The sequence below is a fragment of the Callithrix jacchus genome, chromosome 9, assembly GCF_049354715.1.
Source record: "Callithrix jacchus isolate 240 chromosome 9, calJac240_pri, whole genome shotgun sequence".
In the NCBI taxonomy this organism is placed as follows: Eukaryota; Metazoa; Chordata; class Mammalia; order Primates; family Cebidae; genus Callithrix; species Callithrix jacchus.
In genome coordinates, this window is record NC_133510.1 from 112,972,141 (window position 1) to 112,989,981 (window position 17,841).

A 17,841-nucleotide genomic window follows, 5' to 3' on the forward strand; every position below is an offset into this window, starting at 1 on the left:
AGGCCAGCGTGGTCTCTGGGAATGTCCTGAAAAATCACCTCTTCCCTGGGATCCAGGGTGTCGTCCTGCACTTTCCCACCTTCCCCAGGCACGCCCTGCCCTGCTCCCCCTAGCAGGCCTGGAGTAGAGCAGAAATGAATTCCACTTGCTTCCCATGGCTTCTCTCTGCTGCAGCCTGGCGCCTGCAGATGCTGCTCCTGCCTGATGCTGCTCCTGCCTGATGCTGCTTTCTCCCTCCCGTGTGAGAGCACGTCTCAGATTTGAAAACCATTTAAGATTCAGAAGGTGCACCTGAAGCTGCCCCCTGGGGCTTTCTGTGCTGTCAATCACTGCAGAGATCTGGGGTCTTCCCGGCATCCCGCTTACTCAAGGTAGGAAAAGATGATCACATGCATGAACCACTTAATGGTGTCGTAATTCATGCTCTGAATCTGGGTGACTTTGTCTCATACTGAAAAACACGACTGCAGCTGCAGCATGGTGACAGGCTCCCTCCCTGCTCAGGGCTGGACCAGGGTTCAACTCTCCCAGATGGGGCCACAGCAAGTCCCCTCCCAGTAACTGCAAGATGAAATAGGCTGATTTTTAGCGGGAGCCTTAAACTTTGAGCTCTTCCAATGATTGCGGAGTGGGGGCGGGCCCTGGCAGTTGCCCCAGATGTGGCCGAGATAAACAAGAAGGGCCAAATCCTATGGGCCTGGCTGGCAGATGACCTCGCCCCAGCTGGCCTCCCCTGGATGCCTACACAAAAATGGTTTTCAGAGGACGGGCATTTTTAGAATTCTCCCTTTTCCCCCTTTCCTTTCTCTTTTTTGGATTCATTTCTGTTGGGGAAAAGGGGCAGCCCTGCAATGTCACAAGACCCTGAGCTTCCATTGTGCCTCAGAAAAGGGCTGAGATCTTTCCATTGCCCAAGACCCACTCAGAGATTGATTCATTCATTTCTACAACCCTTTATCCAGTCCCTAAACTATAGGAGCTCTGGGTGAATAAAGGTCTCCCCGCTTTTCTTCCACTGCCCCTTATAATACTCTGGTCTGCAGCTGGTAGGGGAAATCAGATTTGCAGGGGTGGGGGTGGCTGAGGGTGGAGAGGCTTTATTTCTCTGTAGGACCCTCTGAGTTACTCTCCACCCTGCTCTGTACCTAGACCAATCAGCCCAAATCACCAGGGACAAAGTGGCAGTCCAACTAAGTTAGGTATATTGACCTATTCAGTGCGGGACACCACCCACCAGAGATGCCTCAGGACCTCCCCAAACAAAGGAAGACAGTGATTTATTACAGGTTTCTGAGGAAAGTGGAGTGTAGATAAAATCTAAATGAAGTCATGTTTTGATAGACTCAAAGCAAAGCAGGTTTGTACAAAGCAGTCAGCCTCAAATCTGGATTGCAAAGGGCACCCAGGGCCCTGTTTCCTTGGAAGCAACAAAGCTAAGATAAATGCCAAATGTGTCCAGAAACTCTTTATCTGAATCTCTGCTCCTAAGTTGTAAATCGAGACTGCTTCTCTGTGTCAAGATGACTTACATCCTCCGGGCAAAATGAGATTATTATCTAATTTCAAACAGCAAAGTTTCTGATGGTCTGTGACTTTATTTATTTATATTTATTTTTTTGAGACAGTCTTGTTCTGTCACCCAGGCTGGAGTGCAGTGTCACTGTCTCAGCTCACTGCAACCTCTGCCTCCCAGATTCAAGCAATTCTCCTGCCTCAGCTTCCTGAGTAGCTGGGACTACAAGTGCGTGCCACCATGCCTGGCTAATTTTTTTGTATTTTTAGTACAGATGTGGTTTCATCATGTTGGCCAGGGTGGTCTCGATCTCCTGACCTTGTGATTCACATGCCTTGGCTTCCCAAAGTGCTGGGATTACAGGCGTGAGCCACCACGCCCCACCAGTCTGTGATTTTAAAGGACAATGTTTCAGCAGTCACTCAAAGATGGGGGGTGATATCACTTTACAGCTAAAGAGAAATATTGTTATCTTTGCAGCTGACTTGATTCATTTCTGTTGGCGGAGTAGATTTTTACTTTTCCACTCTGAGCTAATGTGTACATTCCCACCCACACGAACTGCATTAGGGACCCCCTCACCACCTGGCTTCCCTTTCAGGAGATTGGAAAGCAGTGAGGATGGACATGACTCTGGGTATGCCATTGCTTTCCCACTGGGAATCCAAGTGATACAGTCATCTTCACCTGTAAAAAGAGAAGATTCACAGGTAAAGCCTGATGCTTAGAACATTGGCCTGGCCATACATGGTGGCTCCTGCCTGTAATCTCAGCACTTTGGGAGGCCAAGATGGGCAGATCACTTGAGATCAGGAGTTCCAGACCAGACTGGCCAACATGGCGAAACTCCATCTCTACTAAAAATATAAAAATTAGTTGGACATGATGGCAGGCACCTGTAATCCCAGCTACTCAGGAGGCTGAGGGAGGAGAATTGTTTGAGCCCGGGAGGCAGAGGTTGCAGTGAGTTGAGATCACACCACTGCACTCCAGCCTGGGTGACAGCAAAACTTCCTCTTTTTTTTTTTTTTTTTTTTTTTTTTTTTAAAGACAGAGTTTCCCTCTTGTTGCCCAGGCTGGAGTGCAGTGGTGCAATCTCGGCTCATTGCAACCTCTGCCTCCCAGGTTCAAATGATTCTCCTGCCTCCGCCTCCTGAGTAGTTGGGATTACAGGCACGTGACACCATGCCCAGCTAATTTTGTATTTTTAGCAGAGACAGGGTTTCACTATGTTGGCCAGGCTGGTCTCCAACCCTTGACCTTGTGATCCTCTCGCCTCAGCCTCCCTAAGTGCTGGGATTACAGGTGTGAGCCACCGTGCCTGGCCAGGATACATCTTTTATGACTCCATTTATAGGAAACGTTCAGAAGAGGCAAATCACTTTAATGTTGCTACTACTCAAAGATGTCTATTTTCTTGTCTTTCTTTTTTTTTGAGACGGAGTCTTACTCTGTCAACTAGGCTGGAGTGCAGTGGCATGATCTCAGCTCACTGCAACCTCTGCCTCCCAGGTTTGAGAGATGCTCCTGTCTCAGTCTCCTAAGCAGCTGGGATTACAGGCACACGCCACGATGCCCAGCTAATTTTTGTATTTTTTGTAGAGACGAGGTTTCACCATGTTGGCCAGGCTGGTCTCAAACTCCTGACCTCAAATGATCTGCCCACCTCGGCCTACCGAAGTGCTGGGATTACAGGTGTGAGCCACCGCACCTGGCCTGTTTTCTTGTGTTTCTGCTGAACTCTTGCACCGATCCCTTATGCTCTCCGCTCTCTACTCCTTCAGCCCCTGTCTGCTATTTCACCACTGCCACCTCCACCGCCCCATGGCTTCTGTTCTCAATAAGGTTACCAAAGACTTCTCAGCTGCCAGACTTTGTGGGTCTATTTTATTCCTTATTTTACTTCATTTCTTGGATGCATTCAACACCATTGACCACCTTCTGCTTCTTGGAGCAGTTTCTTCTCTTGGTTTCTGTGACTCTCCTGGGTCCCACGTTCTCCTGGTTTCATATCTGTACCTCTATGACTCTTTCTCTTACATTTCTTTTTAAAGATTAATGTAATTTATTTATTTTAGAGACTGGGTCTTACTCTGTCACCCAGGCTGGGGTGCAGTGGTGTAATCATAGCTCACTGCAGCCTCAAACTTCTGAGCTCCAGTGATCCTCCTGCTACAGCCTCCTGAGTAGTTGGGACCACAGGCACGTGCCACCAAGCCTGGTTATTATTTTTTAAAAATTTTGTAGAGATAGGATCTTGCTATGTTGCCCAGGCTGGTCTCAAACTCCTGGCCTCAAGTGATCCGCCTGCCTCAGCCTCCCAAAGTACTACGATTATAGGCATGAGCCACTACATCCAACCTTTGTTTTAACTTTCTCTGGCTCTCTTCTCCCTGTAAGTATCAGTTCCAACAAATTGTCTCTCAGCACGTTTTATATTTCTATCAAGATAGGACAGGTTATTTGCAATGAGAAAACACTTTGAGTCTCATGGCTTATAACAATAATGATTTAATTCTCACTCACACTACCTGTTCCTCATGGGTCTTCCAGAAGGCTCTGCTCTCTTTAGTCGCTCAGAGATCAAGGCTAACAGAACAGCCACTGTCTTGAACTCTTTAATGAAAACTCTGGAGATTCTCACAGCAGCAATTAAGTGTTCTGACCTCGTGATCTCGTGATGGAAAGAATATAAAGTTACCAACAAAAAAAAAAGCTCTGACCTAGAAATGCACTCACTTCTACTCATTACTCATTGGTCAAAACTAATTACTTAGTCCTACCCAACCACTAGGGAGCCAAGAAATGCAATTCCAGCATATAACCGCCATGTATCTAGAAACTATAGAAGCAGAAATATTTGGTGAGCAGTGCTATTTGGTGACTGGTGAACAGAAATATTTGGTGACTATTGCATCTTTTCCCTGGGAAATTTCATCCGCACACATTGTTTTAAGAACAGTCAAATGCTAAAAGCAAAGCAGATGGGAGGAGGGGGTATATAGGTATATTATATGTTTATGCATGGAATATAGCTGAAAACAGGATCTACTATATAATTTGAAACCCAGTGCAAAATGAAAATGTGGGGTCCCTTATTCAAAAATTAAGAATTTCAAAATGGTGACAGCAAAGCATTAAACGAATTCAGGTTCCTTCTAAGTGTGGGTCCTAATGTGACTGCATAGGTCCCATGCCCATGAAGCTAGCACATCTGGAAGGCTATACAAGGTGGTCTCTGTGAAGGGAGCTGGGGGAATCAGGTGGTGTTTGATGAGAGATTTATTTATCACCCTTCTTGTGTCTGATTTTTTTCAGCCATATGCTTTCATTACTTTTTAAATCACAGAATGCTAAATGTGTATCTCCAGACCATATCTGAGTCTGAGCTCCACCCCTGCATAGTCTATGAACCTATATATCCCACAGACACTTCAAGTCACATCTTCAAAATGAAATACCTTCCCACAAAATAATAGTGCAAGTAAGGACTAACGAGTGGAGACAGCAGGCATGGACTACTTTCTCTATAGGCTTGGCTACTTGGCTATGAGGAGAAAGAGAGGTAAGAGGCCAGGTGTGGCTCACACCTGTAATCCCAGCACTGTGGGAGACTGAGGTGGGCAGATCACCTGAGGTCAGGAGTTCAAGACCAACCTGGCCAAAATGGCAAAACCCCGTCTCTACTAAAAATATAAAAATTAGTCAGGTGTGATGGTGCCCGCCTGTAATCCCAGTTACTTGGGAGGCTGAGACAGGAGAATCGCTTGAACCCAGGAGGAGGAAGTTGTAGTGAGCTGAGATTGCGCCATTGTAATCCAGCCGGGGAGACAGAGCAAAACTTTGTCAAAAAAAAAAAAAGGAAGGGGCCGGGTGCGGAGGCTCACGCCTATAATCCCGGCACTTTGGGAGGCCGAGGCGGGTGGATCACGAGGTCAACAGATCGAGACCATCCTGATCAACATGGTGAAACCCCGTCTCTACTAAAAATACAAAAAATTAGCTGGGCATGGTGGCGCATGCCTGTAGTCCCAGCTACTCAGGAGGCTGAGGCAGGAGAATTGCCTGAACCCAGGAGGCGGAGGTTGCGGTGAGCCGAGATCGCGCCATTGCACTCCAGCCTGGGTAACAAGAGTGAAACTCTGTCTCAAAAAAAAAAAAAAAAAAAGGAAGGAAGGAAAAGAAAAAAAAAAGAAAAGGAGGACAAAGAAAGAAGAGAGGTAAGAATGGTGTTTTGTTTTTATTTTTATTTTTTTGTCTTTTTGTTTTTTCCTTTTTGTGGAGAACAGGGTCTCACTATATCGCCCAGGCAGGTCTCAAACTCCTGGGCTCAAGCTGTCCTCCCGCCTCTGCCTCCCTAAATCTGAGCCATTCAAAGGTTATGATGGACTAAGTGGGATGTTGAGAATGGTGATATATATTCCTTTGTGGAGTAGGAAGCCACATGTGAACAAATGGGGATAGAGGATTGAATGGTGAATTTCTTAGTCATGTGTGTGTGTGTGTGTTTACAATTTACAGAAAATCAAGTGACATTCTTCAGCATAAGCGAGGGTTTTCTGAGAAACACTTATCTCACAAAGCTCAAGTTCAGGAAATACGGCCCAGCCTCATGAGAATCTATCAAGAGAATCAGAAACTAAATTGTCCTGGGCTGAGGTTGCTCTTTCGGTTTGTCTGAAGATGCATGTACCTGCCTCTGTTTGTCTCTCTGAGCGCCCATTGAGAGTCTGTAAACTCTGGCTTCCTGCTTCTCTCAGGGCTCTCAAGGTTAGGTGTCCACAGTTCAAGTGCAAGCCCAGACCCACCGCCCAGTTCCGGAATTGAAGGGGAATGATTGGCCTAGTTATTTATCCCTGGTCCAATCAGCTATGCCTGTGGTCCATGAGGGGAGCAGGGAGGGAGGAAGGAGAAAGGAGGGAGAAGAAAAGGAAGGAGAAAGAGAGAGCTCAGAGTCAGACGGTAGAGGCTGGGGGACTGAGAGAGAGAGGAGAGGGAAAGCACGCGCACGCAAGAGAGGGAGCTAGCTCCAAGTCAGATAACAGAGATACAGGCTGGGGACTGCTGGTTAAATACCCCAATTTCCTCAGGTGGGACAATTTTGAGGCAGGTCTAGGCAGTCTCCAGAGGGCCCTAGTGGTACTGAGCCCAGACACCCACAGCCGTGACCTGCTCTTCCATTTATCCCCCACACCCAAGACGGAGTCTTGCTCTGTCGCCCAGGTTGCAATGCAGCAGCGCCCTCTGGGCTCACTGCAACCTTCGCCTCCTGGTGTAAGCGACTCTCCTGCCTTAGCCTCCTGAGTAGCTGGGATTACAGGTGTGTGACACCACGCCCGGCTAATTTTTGTATTTTTAGTAGAGACAAGGTTTCATCATGTTGGCCAGGCTGGTCACAAACTCCTGACCTCAAGTGATCCGACCGCCTCAGCCTCCCAAAGTGCTGAGATTACAAGTGTGGCCACCACACCTGGCCGTGACTTGCTTTAGTGCTTCCTATGTCAGCTGCCTTCCCTTCCCTGCCTCCCTTCCCCACTCCTCTTTCTGGGTCACCTCAGAAACTACTTGCACCTGAACCGCATCCAGCCTTATATATTGGTGTTAAGGAGTCTGTCTGGAATTTTCCCTGAAAGCAATTAGTGAGTTTATAAACGGGTGTGGTATGATCTCATTTGCAACTCAGAGCACTCTGGCTGCACCCTGGAAAATGGGCAGAAGGGTGGAGCCAGGGTCCTGTCCAGGGAGAGGGCAGTGACAGTGACATGGATGGGGACTGAAGACAGCTCCCTGAGAGACACCAACACCAAGGAGACTAAGCTGAGGCTCTAGGGAGGAGAAGAAAACCAGGAGACAGTGAGTACCCAGAGGCCATGGGATGAACACTTCACAAATAAGCCAGCGGCCAAGGAGCTGTTAAGAGCGATGGTAGGCCAGTCGTGGTGGCTCACACCTTACTAGGTGTGGCTTACTAGTCCTTGTAATCTCAGCACTTTGGGAGGCCGAGGCGGATGGATCATGAGGTCAGAAGATGGAGACCATCCTGGCTGACATGGTGAAACCCCGTCTCTACAAAAAATACAGAAGTTAACTGAGCATGGTGGCATGTGCCTGTAATCCCAACTACTTGGGAGGCTGAGGCAGAAGAATCCCTTGAACCTGGGAGGCAGAGGTTACAGTGATCGTGTCACTGCACTCCTGCCTGGCAACAGAGTGAGACTCTGTCTCAAGAAAAAAAAAAGAGTGATGGTAAATGTTTGGAAAACTCTGCCCCTACCGTGAAAGCTCTCTTTCCCTCCCCCATGAAGAGGCTCCCTTATCTCTCACTCTACCTACCGCTCTAGCCTTCCCGCCTGGCCACAGCCACCTCCCGCCTGGCAACCGGTTGACCAATCACCGCCCGCCTCATTAGCTCTTCCCAGTTTCCTGCCACCCGGCTTCCCCGCCTCCCAGTTTCCCGCCTCCCAGTTTCCCGCCGCCCGGCTTCCCTGCCCAGCAGTTTAAACTGACCAACCGTTGCCCGCCACCTCAGCTCCCCCGGCCTTCCCACTCCCTCAGCCCTTCAGCCCCCCTATAAAAGAGCTCTGCTCCTCTGAGCGGCGCGGCCATTTTCCTCTTCCTCCCGGCTGGTCCGCCCGGAGGCTCTTTCCTCTCAATAAAGCCTGAACTTAAGGAATTTCCTCTTACCTGCGGTCTGGTTTTTCCTGAACGAGCTCAGTCCTCCCGCAGAGGGTAGGTCGGACAAATGGTGCCGAAACCCAGGAGCTGGGGCCGTTGGCCCGGCCACGGCCCCCCCTCTCCAACACTGGCCCTGCCACCTCCACGCTCCGATTAAGGTAAGCCAAGTTTTTCTTGCTTTGCCTTCCCCTCGCCCCCCTCTCCTCTTCCTACGGCATGGTGCAGTTGCTCCCCTCCGGCGTTCCGCACGGACTCCTCGCCTAGCCTCGGCCGAGCCGAGGAAGTCCTCCGTTCCAGCTCCAGGAGCCTTCCGAGGGACAGCCGCCAGACAGGGGATGCCCCTCTGACCGCTTCCCTATCCGTACTCCGGGGAATTTGCAACGAACGGGGACGCCTTTTCATTGCATCTGCCCATCCGCGCCGGAGGGTCTGTAGCTGTGCCTGCCATGGGAAATTTGGAGTCCAAAATACCTCTCAGCACCCCCCTTGGGTGCTTGCTGTGAAATTTTACCAAATTGGGATATTCCCAAACCCTCAGAAAGAAAAAGCTTGTTTTCCTGTCCCAGGTGGCTTGGCCCCAATACAAACTCAGTAACCAGTCACATTGGCCCCCGACTGGCACTTTCGATTTCAACACCCTCCGAGATCTCGACGATTTTTGTCGCCGCACGGGCAAGGACAATGAAATTCCTTACGTTCAGGCTTTTTGGGACCTCCGTACCCACCCTGACCTATGTTCTTCCTGCTCCACCTACTAAATCCTCTTAGCTCGTACCCCTCGTAAATCTTCCTCCACTACCTCTCCCCCTCCCTACTCCTCACCGGAGGATCTGCCTGAACATCTGTCCTCTCCTGCCAACCTCAGCAACCAGTCGCCATCAACGGCACACTCCTCCCCCACTCCCTCTGCACCTCCTACCTCAGAGGCCATGCCTCGCTCTTCCTCTACTCCCTCTGGGCCCCCTCCCTCGGAGGCCTCACTTCCTCTTGCCTCTCCGGTGGCAGCCCACACCCGCTCTCACCAGCCAGCTATCCTGGCCCCACTCCGAGAAGTAGCAGGCGCTGAAGGTTTAGTCAGGGTCCATGTTCCTTTCTCACTCCAAGACCTGTCCCAAATTGAGAAACGTTTAGGATCCTTCTCAGCCGACCCGTCCACCTATATTAAAGAATTCCAATACCTCACTCAAGCATAAGAAGCCTTAGTCCGGTATACTCGACTAGATCCAGCCTCCCAAAACGGGGCCATTGTATTAGCCTCCCACTTTATCTCCCAATCAGCACCCGACATAAGAAAGAAACTAAAGAAAGCAGAAGAGGGGCCAGAGACTCCCATCCAAGACCTGGTAAAAATGGCCTTTAAAGTATTCAATGCCAGGGAAGATGCGGCTGAGGCTGCCCACCAAACTCGCATGAACCAGAAGGCTGCCCTCTAGACCCAAGCCCTAGTGGCGGCTCTAAGGCCGGCAGGGAACCAGAAGCCCAAGGCCGAAACCCATGCCCCTCCAGGGGCATGTTTCAAATGTGGAAAGGAAGGACACTGGTCCCGAGCCTGTCCACAACCACGACCACCAACTAAGCCTTCCCTTATCTGCCACCTCCCGGGACACTGGAAGTCAGACTGCCCCAGCTTCCCCAGGGTGCCAGTTCCTCAAAACAGACACACTGGCGTTACGCAGCCGGCGGTCACCCTCAGTAGGGAGGAGCCTGCTTGCCAGGAGCCGACCTTTGAGGGAGCTCCGTTCCCCAGTCTACTAGGGCTGCTAGACGACTAGCGGGGCCCTGGCTTTCTGACTCCGGTTACCCTCGCCGAGCCAAGGGCCACACTTCAGGTAGCAGGTAAAAGTGTCTCCTTCTTGCTAGACACGGGGCTACCTACTCCGCACTTCCTTCCCATTCTGGCCGTCTCACCCCTTCCCAGGTCTCGGTCATGGGAATCGACGGGACCCTGAGTATCCCCTACCAAACCCCACCACTCATGTGCTCATATAACTCCACTCCATTTACCCACCCTTTTTTAGTAATCCCCACCTGCCCAGTACCCCTCCTAGGACGAGACATCCTTTCAAAGCTGAAGGCCGTCATAACCTTCCCCACCGCCAACCCACACAGCCTCTTTCTCCTAGCCCTCACCTCAAATACCGAACCCCAAAAAGCCCTATCCGAACTCCTCCCCAGAGTCCATCCTCAGGTCTGGGACACTAACAACCCGTCTGTAGCTACCCACCACCAGCCAGTTCAGGTCCGCCTTAAAGACTCCTCGCCTCGTTTTCTCTCCCACCCTCAATTTCCCATCTCTAAAGCCCACCGTATGGGTATCAGACCCATCATAGAGAAACTAAAGGGTCAAGGCCTCCTAATCCGCATTAACTCCCCATGTAATACCCCCATCCTCCCAGTACGAAAACGCTCAGGACAATATAGGCTGGTCCAGGACTTGCGCTTAGTCAATGAAGCTGTAATTCCCATACATCCAGTTGTCCCCAACCCATACACCATTCTGTCTCTCACATTCCCCCAGGGACCACCTGCTTCTCAGTCTTAGACCTAAAGGATGCCTTCTTCACTATACCTCTACACCCTAACTCCTACTTTATCTTTGCCTTCACTTGGGATGATCCCATTACGAACATGTCCCAACAACTGGCTTGAGCAGTCCTTCCACAGGGCTTTGGAGATAGCCCCCACCTATTCGGCCAGGAACTCACCACCGACCTGCTCCACTGCAACCTCAAGCCCTCTCACCTCCTCCAGCTGGATCGAAGCTTACCCCACAGCCTCTGAGTCTGCCGGGACAGTAGCCACTCATCTCATTCAAGACATCACCCACACTTTGGACTCCCGGCCACCAGTCAGACAACAGCCCAGCCTTTATCTCCAAAGTCACTAATGCTGTTTCTACCTCTCTAGGAATTCAGTAGAAGCTACATGCTGCCTACCATCCCCAGTCCTCTGGTAAGGTAGAACGGGCCAATAGCCTAATAAAGGAGCATCTGACCAAGCTCATGCTTGAGCTCCGCCAATCCTGGGTAACCTTGCTTCCTATCGCCCTCACCAGGTTAAGAGCAAGCCCCCGAGGCCCATCACAGCTTAGCCCGTTTGAGCTGCTGTATGGTTGCCCCTTCCTACTTTCAACTCCCGGAGATTTAATTCTTATTAAATCCCTCTCCCCAAAGTCCCTCGCCCCCAAGTAGGAAGGACCATACACAGCCCTCCTTACCACTCCATCAGCTATAAGAATTGCTGAAGTCCCATCTTGGGTTTACTTGTCTCGGGTAAAAAAGCCCCCTCATGGACCCTCCCTATGCTAGAAGGCTGTTCCTACTGGCCCTTTATCTGTCAAACTTACCAGGGCCTAGCAGCCACACCCCCTACAGATGGAGATTCTTCCTAACTGAAAACTATACAAAAACCACCTTCATCTGTAACACCCCCCCATACAGCCACAACCATCTTCTTGCAACTTCCGACTGCCCTGCAGCCGGATGCCGAAGCGCCAAATGCTACAAGCACCGCTCCACCACACTCGGCGGGCTGCTTTTCTGCCCCTAGCAGTAGGCATCTCCCTAGTAACCTCGGCACTTGCAGCTGGACTGGGAGGAGGAGCACTAACCCACTCTCACCAAGCTATAGCCCGGCTAACCTCACAATTCCAAACTGCTGTTGATGACTCTGCTGAGTCATTAGCATCACTCCAACGACAGATTACCTCAGTTGCCCAAGTTGCCTTACAGAACCGAAGAACCCTGGACTTGCTCACTGCCGAATGAGGAGGAACCTGCATCTTCCTACAGGAAGAGTGCTGTTACTACATCAATGAATCCGGCCTAGTAGAAACCCGAATCGAGAGCCTCCAGAGACTCAAAACTAACCTGCAGAATCAGAAGTTCTCGGCTGAAGCCACAGCGTGGTGGTCTTCCTCTATGTATACCCTCTTGTCCCCGTTGCTTGGGCCCCTAGTAGCCTTTTGCCTAATCTTACTTATTGCTCCTTGCTTTCTACAGTTCCTACAGCGGTGCTTTCAAGAACTGACTCGAGTCACCATCCACCAGATGCTGATCCAACCCTACCCTGAACGAGTGCAAGAAGCAGACCTCTCCCCGAACATCCAGGCTCCTTAGGAAAAGAGACCTCTTCAGAACCCCCCGTCGACCCTTGTCAGCAGGAAGTAGCCAGAGAGACAACCGACGCCCCTGACCCCCTCTTTTCTTCTTTTCTTTTAAGGAGTCGGGAATGTTTGGAAAACTCTGCCCCTACCGTGAAAGCTCTCTTTCCCTCCCCCATGAAGAGGCTCCCTTATCTCTCACTCTACATGTTTGGAAAACTCTGCCCCTACCGCAAAATCTCTCTCTCTTTCCCTCCCCCACAAAGAGGCTCCCTTATCTCTCACTTTACATACCGGCCCTAGCCCTCCTGCCGCCCAGCTTCCCGCCCAGCAGTTCAAACTGACCAACAGTTGCCCACCACCTCGGCTTTTGGCTTCCCCACCCCCCAGCCCTTCAGCCCCCTATAAAACAACCCTGCCCCTCTGAGCGGCGCGGCCATTTTTCCTTTTCGTCCCGGCTGGTCCGCCTGGAGGCTCTTTCCTCTCAATAAAGCCTGAACTTAAGGAATTTCCTCTAGCCTGCGGTCCGGTTTCTTTCCCAATGAGCTCAGTCTTCCCGCAGAGGGTAGGTCGGACAAATGGTGCCGGAAACCCGGGACGGGAGCTGAGGCCGTTGGCCCGGCCACGGCCCCCCTCCCCGACCTACCCAACACTGGCCCTGCCACCTCCACGTTCCGATTAAGGTAAGCCAAGTTTTTCTTGCTTTGCCTTCCCCCGTTTCCCGTCTCCTCTTCCTACGGCATGGTGCAGTTGCTCCCTCTCCGGCGTTCCGCACGGACTCCTTGCCTAGTCTCGGCCGAGCCAAGGTAGTCTTCCATTCCCGCTCCAGGAGCCTTCCGAGGGACAGCCGCCAGACGGGGGATGCCCCTCTGACCGCTTCCCTTTCCGTACTTAATTGTACTCCGGGGAATTTGCAACGAACGGGGACGCCTTTTCGTTGCATCTGCCCATCCGCGCCGGAGAGTCTGTAGCTGCGCCTGCCATGGGAAATTCGGAGTCCAAAATACCTCTGAGCACCCCCCTCGGGTGCTTGCTGCGAAATTTTACCAAATTGGGATATTCCCAAACCCTCAGAAAGAAAAAAGCTTATTTTCCTGTCCCAGGTGGCTTGGCCCCAATACAAACTCAGTAACCAGTCACATTGGCCCCCGACTGGCACTTTTGATTTCAACACCCTCCGAGATCTCGACGATTTTTGTCGCCGCGCGGGCAAGGACAATGAAATTCCTTACGTCCAGGCTTTTTGGGACCTCCGTACCCACCCCAACCTATGTTCTTCGTGCTCCACCTACCAAATCCTCTTATCTCGAACCCCCCGTAAATCTTCCTCCACTACCTCTCCCCCTCCCTACTCCTCACCGGAGGATCTGCCTGAACATCTGTCCTCTCCTGCCAATCTCAGCAACCACTCGCCATCAACGGCACGCCCTTCCCCCACTCCCTCTGCACCTCCTACCTCAGAGGCCATGCCTCGCTCTCCCTCTACTCCCTCCGAGCCCCCTCCCTCAGAGGCTGCACTTCCTCTTGCCTCTCTGGTGGCGGCCCACACCCGCTCCCACCAACCAGCTATCCTGGCCCCACTCCGAGAAGTAGCAGGCGCAGAAGGTTTAATCAGGGTCCATGTTCCTTTCTCACTCCAAGACCTGTCCCAAATTGAGAAACGTTTAGGATCCTTCTCAGCCAACCCGTCCACCTATATTAAAGAATTCCAATACCTCACTCAAACATAAGAAGCCCTAGTCCGGTACACTCGACTAGATCCAGCCTCCCAAAATGGGGCCACTGTATTAGCCTCCCATTTTATCTCCCAATCAGCACCCGACATAAGAAAGAAACTAAAGAAAGCAGAAGAGGGGCCAGAGACTCCCATCCAAGACCTGGTAAAAATGGCCTTTAAAGTATTCAATGCCAGGGAAGATGCGGCTGAGGCTGCCCGCCAAACTCGCATGAAGCAGAAGGCTGCCCTCCAGACCCAAGCCCTAGTGGCGGCTCTAAGGCCGGCAGGGAACCAGAAGCCCAATGCCGAAACCCATGCCCCTCCAGGGGCATGTTTCAAATGTGGAAAGGAAGGACACTGGTCCCGAGCCTGTCCACAACCACGGCCACCAACTAAGCCTTGCCCTATCTGTCGGCTCCCGGGACACTGGAAGTCAGACTGCCCCAGCTTCCCCAGGGTGCCGGTTCCTCAAAACAGACACACTGGCGTTACGCAGCCGGCGGTCACCCTCAGTAGGGAGGAGCCTGCTTGCCAGGAGCCGACCTCCGAGGGAGCTCCGTTCCCCAGTCTACTAGGGCTGCTAGATGACTAGCGGGGCCCTGGCTTTCCGACTCCGGTTACCCTCGCCGAGCCTAGGGTCACAAGACATGGGGGCTACCTACTCCGCACTTCCTTCTTATTCTGGCCATCTCACCCCTTCCCAGGTCTTAGTCATGGGAATCGATGGGACCCCGAGTATCCCCTATCAAACCCCACCACTCATGTGCTCATATAACTCCACTCCCTTCACCCACTCCTTTTTAGTAATCCCCACCTGCCCAGTTCCCCTTCTGGGGTGAGACATCCTTTCAAAGCTGAAGGCCGTCATAACCTTCCCCACCGCCAGCCCACACAGCCTTTTTCTCCTAGCCCTCAATACTCTGCCTCAGAACTCCAGACCCTCCAGTCTACCCCCGGGGTACAGTTCAAGGATGACTGGGCCTTCAAGCATAACCTCCTCATCCTCCCTGAAAAGCAAAGGTACCAGATAATCCAAGACATCCACAATTCACTCTACATTGGGCCTAAAGCCTTATACCGATTCCTCAACCCACTTTTTCACCCTCACCGCCTCCTCAATACCATACAGGAAGTCCAGTCCTCATGTACTGTCTGCGTGAAAACTAATTCCCAGAGTTCCTGTCATCCCCGGCGCCAGCTTCATCAGCTACGCAGGTTCCTACCTGGCCAAGACTGGCAAATTGATTTCACCCATATGCCAAAGCACAAACAGTACCGGTATCTGCTAACCATTGTTGACACTTTTTCAGGCTGGATTGAAGCTTACCCCACAGCCTCTGAGTCTGCCGGGACAGTAGCCACTCATCTCATTCAAGACATCATCCCACGCTTTGGACTCCCGGCTACCATACAGTCAGACAACGGCCCAGCCTTTATCTCCAAAGTCACTAATGCCGTTTCTACCTCTCTAGGAATTCAGTAGAAGCTACATGCTGCCTACCATCCTCAGTCCTCTGGTAAGGTGGAACGGGCCAATGGCCTAATAAAGGAGCATCTGACTAAGCTCATGCTTGAGCTCCGCCAATCCTGGGTAACCTTAATTCCTATCACCCTCACCAGGGTAAGAGCAGGCCCCCGGGGCCCATCACAGCTTAGCCCATTTGAGCTGCTGTATGGTTGCCCCTTCCTACTTTCAACTCCCCCACCGCCAGAGACTACTCCTCTAGACAGCTACCTCCCCTACTTTACTCTCCTTCGCAGCCTTCTCCGAGAACACGCCAACGCTTCTCTTCCCCAACCCACCCAGCCATCTGAAAATACACAGAAAGTCCTCCCGGTAACCCTAGTCCCTCGACTCACTATATATTCCCCAGCCGAATTCCAGATGCTGCAAACTCCCCATCGCCGCACCCGACGAGCTGCCTTCCTACCCATTGCCGTTGGTGTCTCCCTTGCTGGTTCAGCACTTGCAGCAGGATTAGGAGGAGGGGCACTAGTCCACTCTCACCTGGCCATAGCCCGACTGACCTCACAACTCCAAGCGGCTATTAATGACTCTACTGAGTCTTTAGCATCACTCCAATGACAGATCACCTCAGTTGCCCAAGTTGCCTTGCAGAACCGAAGAGCCCTAGACCTGCTCACTGCTGAACGAGGAGGGACCTGTATCTTCCTACAAGAAGAGTGCTGTTACTACATCAGTGAATCCGGCCTAGTAGAAACCCGAATCGAGAGCCTCCAGAAACTCAAAACTAACCTGTAGAGTCAGAAGTTCTCGGCTGAAGCCACAGCGTGGTGGTCTTCCTCTATGTATACCCTCTTGTCACCATTGCTTGGGCCCCTAATAGCCGTTTGCCTAATCTTACTTATTGCTCCTTGCTTTCTCCAGTTCCTACAGCGGCTCTTTCAAGAACTGACTGGAGTCACCATCCACCAGATGCTGCTCCAACCCTACCCTGAACGAGTGCAAGAAACAGACCTCTCCCCGAACATCCAGGCTCCTTAGGAAAAGAAACCTCTTCAGAACCCCCCCGTCGACCCTTGTCAGCAGGAAGTAGCCAGAGAGACAACCGACGCCCCTGACCCCCTCTTTTTCTTTTCTTTAAGGAGTCGGGAATGTTTGGAAAACTCTGCCCCTACCGCAAAATCTCTCTCTCTTTCCCTCCCCCACAAAGAGGCTCCCTTATCTCTCACTTTACATACCGGCCCTAGCCCTCCTGCCGCCCAGCTTCCCGCCCAGCAGTTCAAACTGACCAACAGTTGCCCACCACCTCGGCTTTTGGCTTCCCCACCCCCCAGCCCTTCAGCCCCCTATAAAACAACCCTGCCCCTCTGAGCGGCGCGGCCATTTTTCCTTTTCGTCCTGGCTGGTCCGCCCGGAGGCTCTTTCCTCTCAATAAAGCCTGAACTTAAGGAATTTCCTCTAGCCTGCGGTCCGGTTTCTTTCCCAATGAGCTCAGTCTTCCCGCAGAGGGTAGGTCGGACACTACATACCGCTCTAGCCTTCCCGCCCGGCCGCAGCCACCCGCCGCCCGGCTTCCCGCCTCCCAGTTTCCCGCCGCCTGGCTTCCCTGCCCAGCGGTTTAAACTGACCAACCGTTGCCCGCCACCTCCGCTCCCCCGGCCTTCCCACTCCCTCAGCCCTTCAGCCCCCCTATAAAAGAGCTCTGCTCCTCTGAGCAGCGTGGCCATTTTCCTCTTCCTCCCGGCTGGTCCTCCCGGAGGCTCTTTCCTCTCAATAAAGCCTGAACTTAAGGAATTTCCTCTAACCTGCGGTCCGGTTTTTTCCGAACGAGCTCAGTCCTCCCGCAGAGGGTAGGTCGGACAGTAAAGTTGTGTAATTAAAGCCTCTCTAGTAAGGGAACTGACAGATAAATTACTGGAACAGAATGAAGTATTTATTAAACACGGAGATAGGTGGAGGCTGGGTGCAATGGCTCACCCCTGTAATCCCAGCACTTTGGGCAGCCAAGGCAGAAGGATTGCTTGAGCCCAGGAGTTCAAGACCAGCCTGGGCAACAGAGGGAAACCCTATCTCTACAAGATATAAAGATAAACCAGCCAGTTGTGGTGGTGCACGCCTGTGGTCCCAACCATTTGGGAGGCTGAGGTGGGAGGATTGCTTTAGTCCAGAAGGTCAAGGCTGCACTCCAGCCTGGGCAACGGTAAGACCTTGTATGAAAAAAAAAAGAAGCTTAGTGTGTGATAAAAGCTTTTAAATCAGGGGAGAAAGAAATTATGCCAAATAGGATATTTAAACAATTGGCTACTCATTTAGGGGAGGTCCGAAGAGAAAGGAAAATGTATTCAAATGTTACAGATTTGAAAAGGTGC

General features: G+C 51.6%; 1 long non-coding RNA gene across 1 annotated transcript; it reads left to right on the top strand.

Moving 5' to 3' along the window:
* Nucleotides 1-8,111: 8,111 nt before the first annotated feature.
* LOC144577673 (uncharacterized) lies at nucleotides 8,112-17,266 on the top strand. Its single transcript, XR_013522105.1, has 3 exons — nucleotides 8,112-8,346; nucleotides 12,190-12,973; nucleotides 15,318-17,266. It is a non-coding gene; the product is annotated as an uncharacterized LOC144577673 (long non-coding RNA).
* Nucleotides 17,267-17,841: the final 575 nt, after the last annotated feature.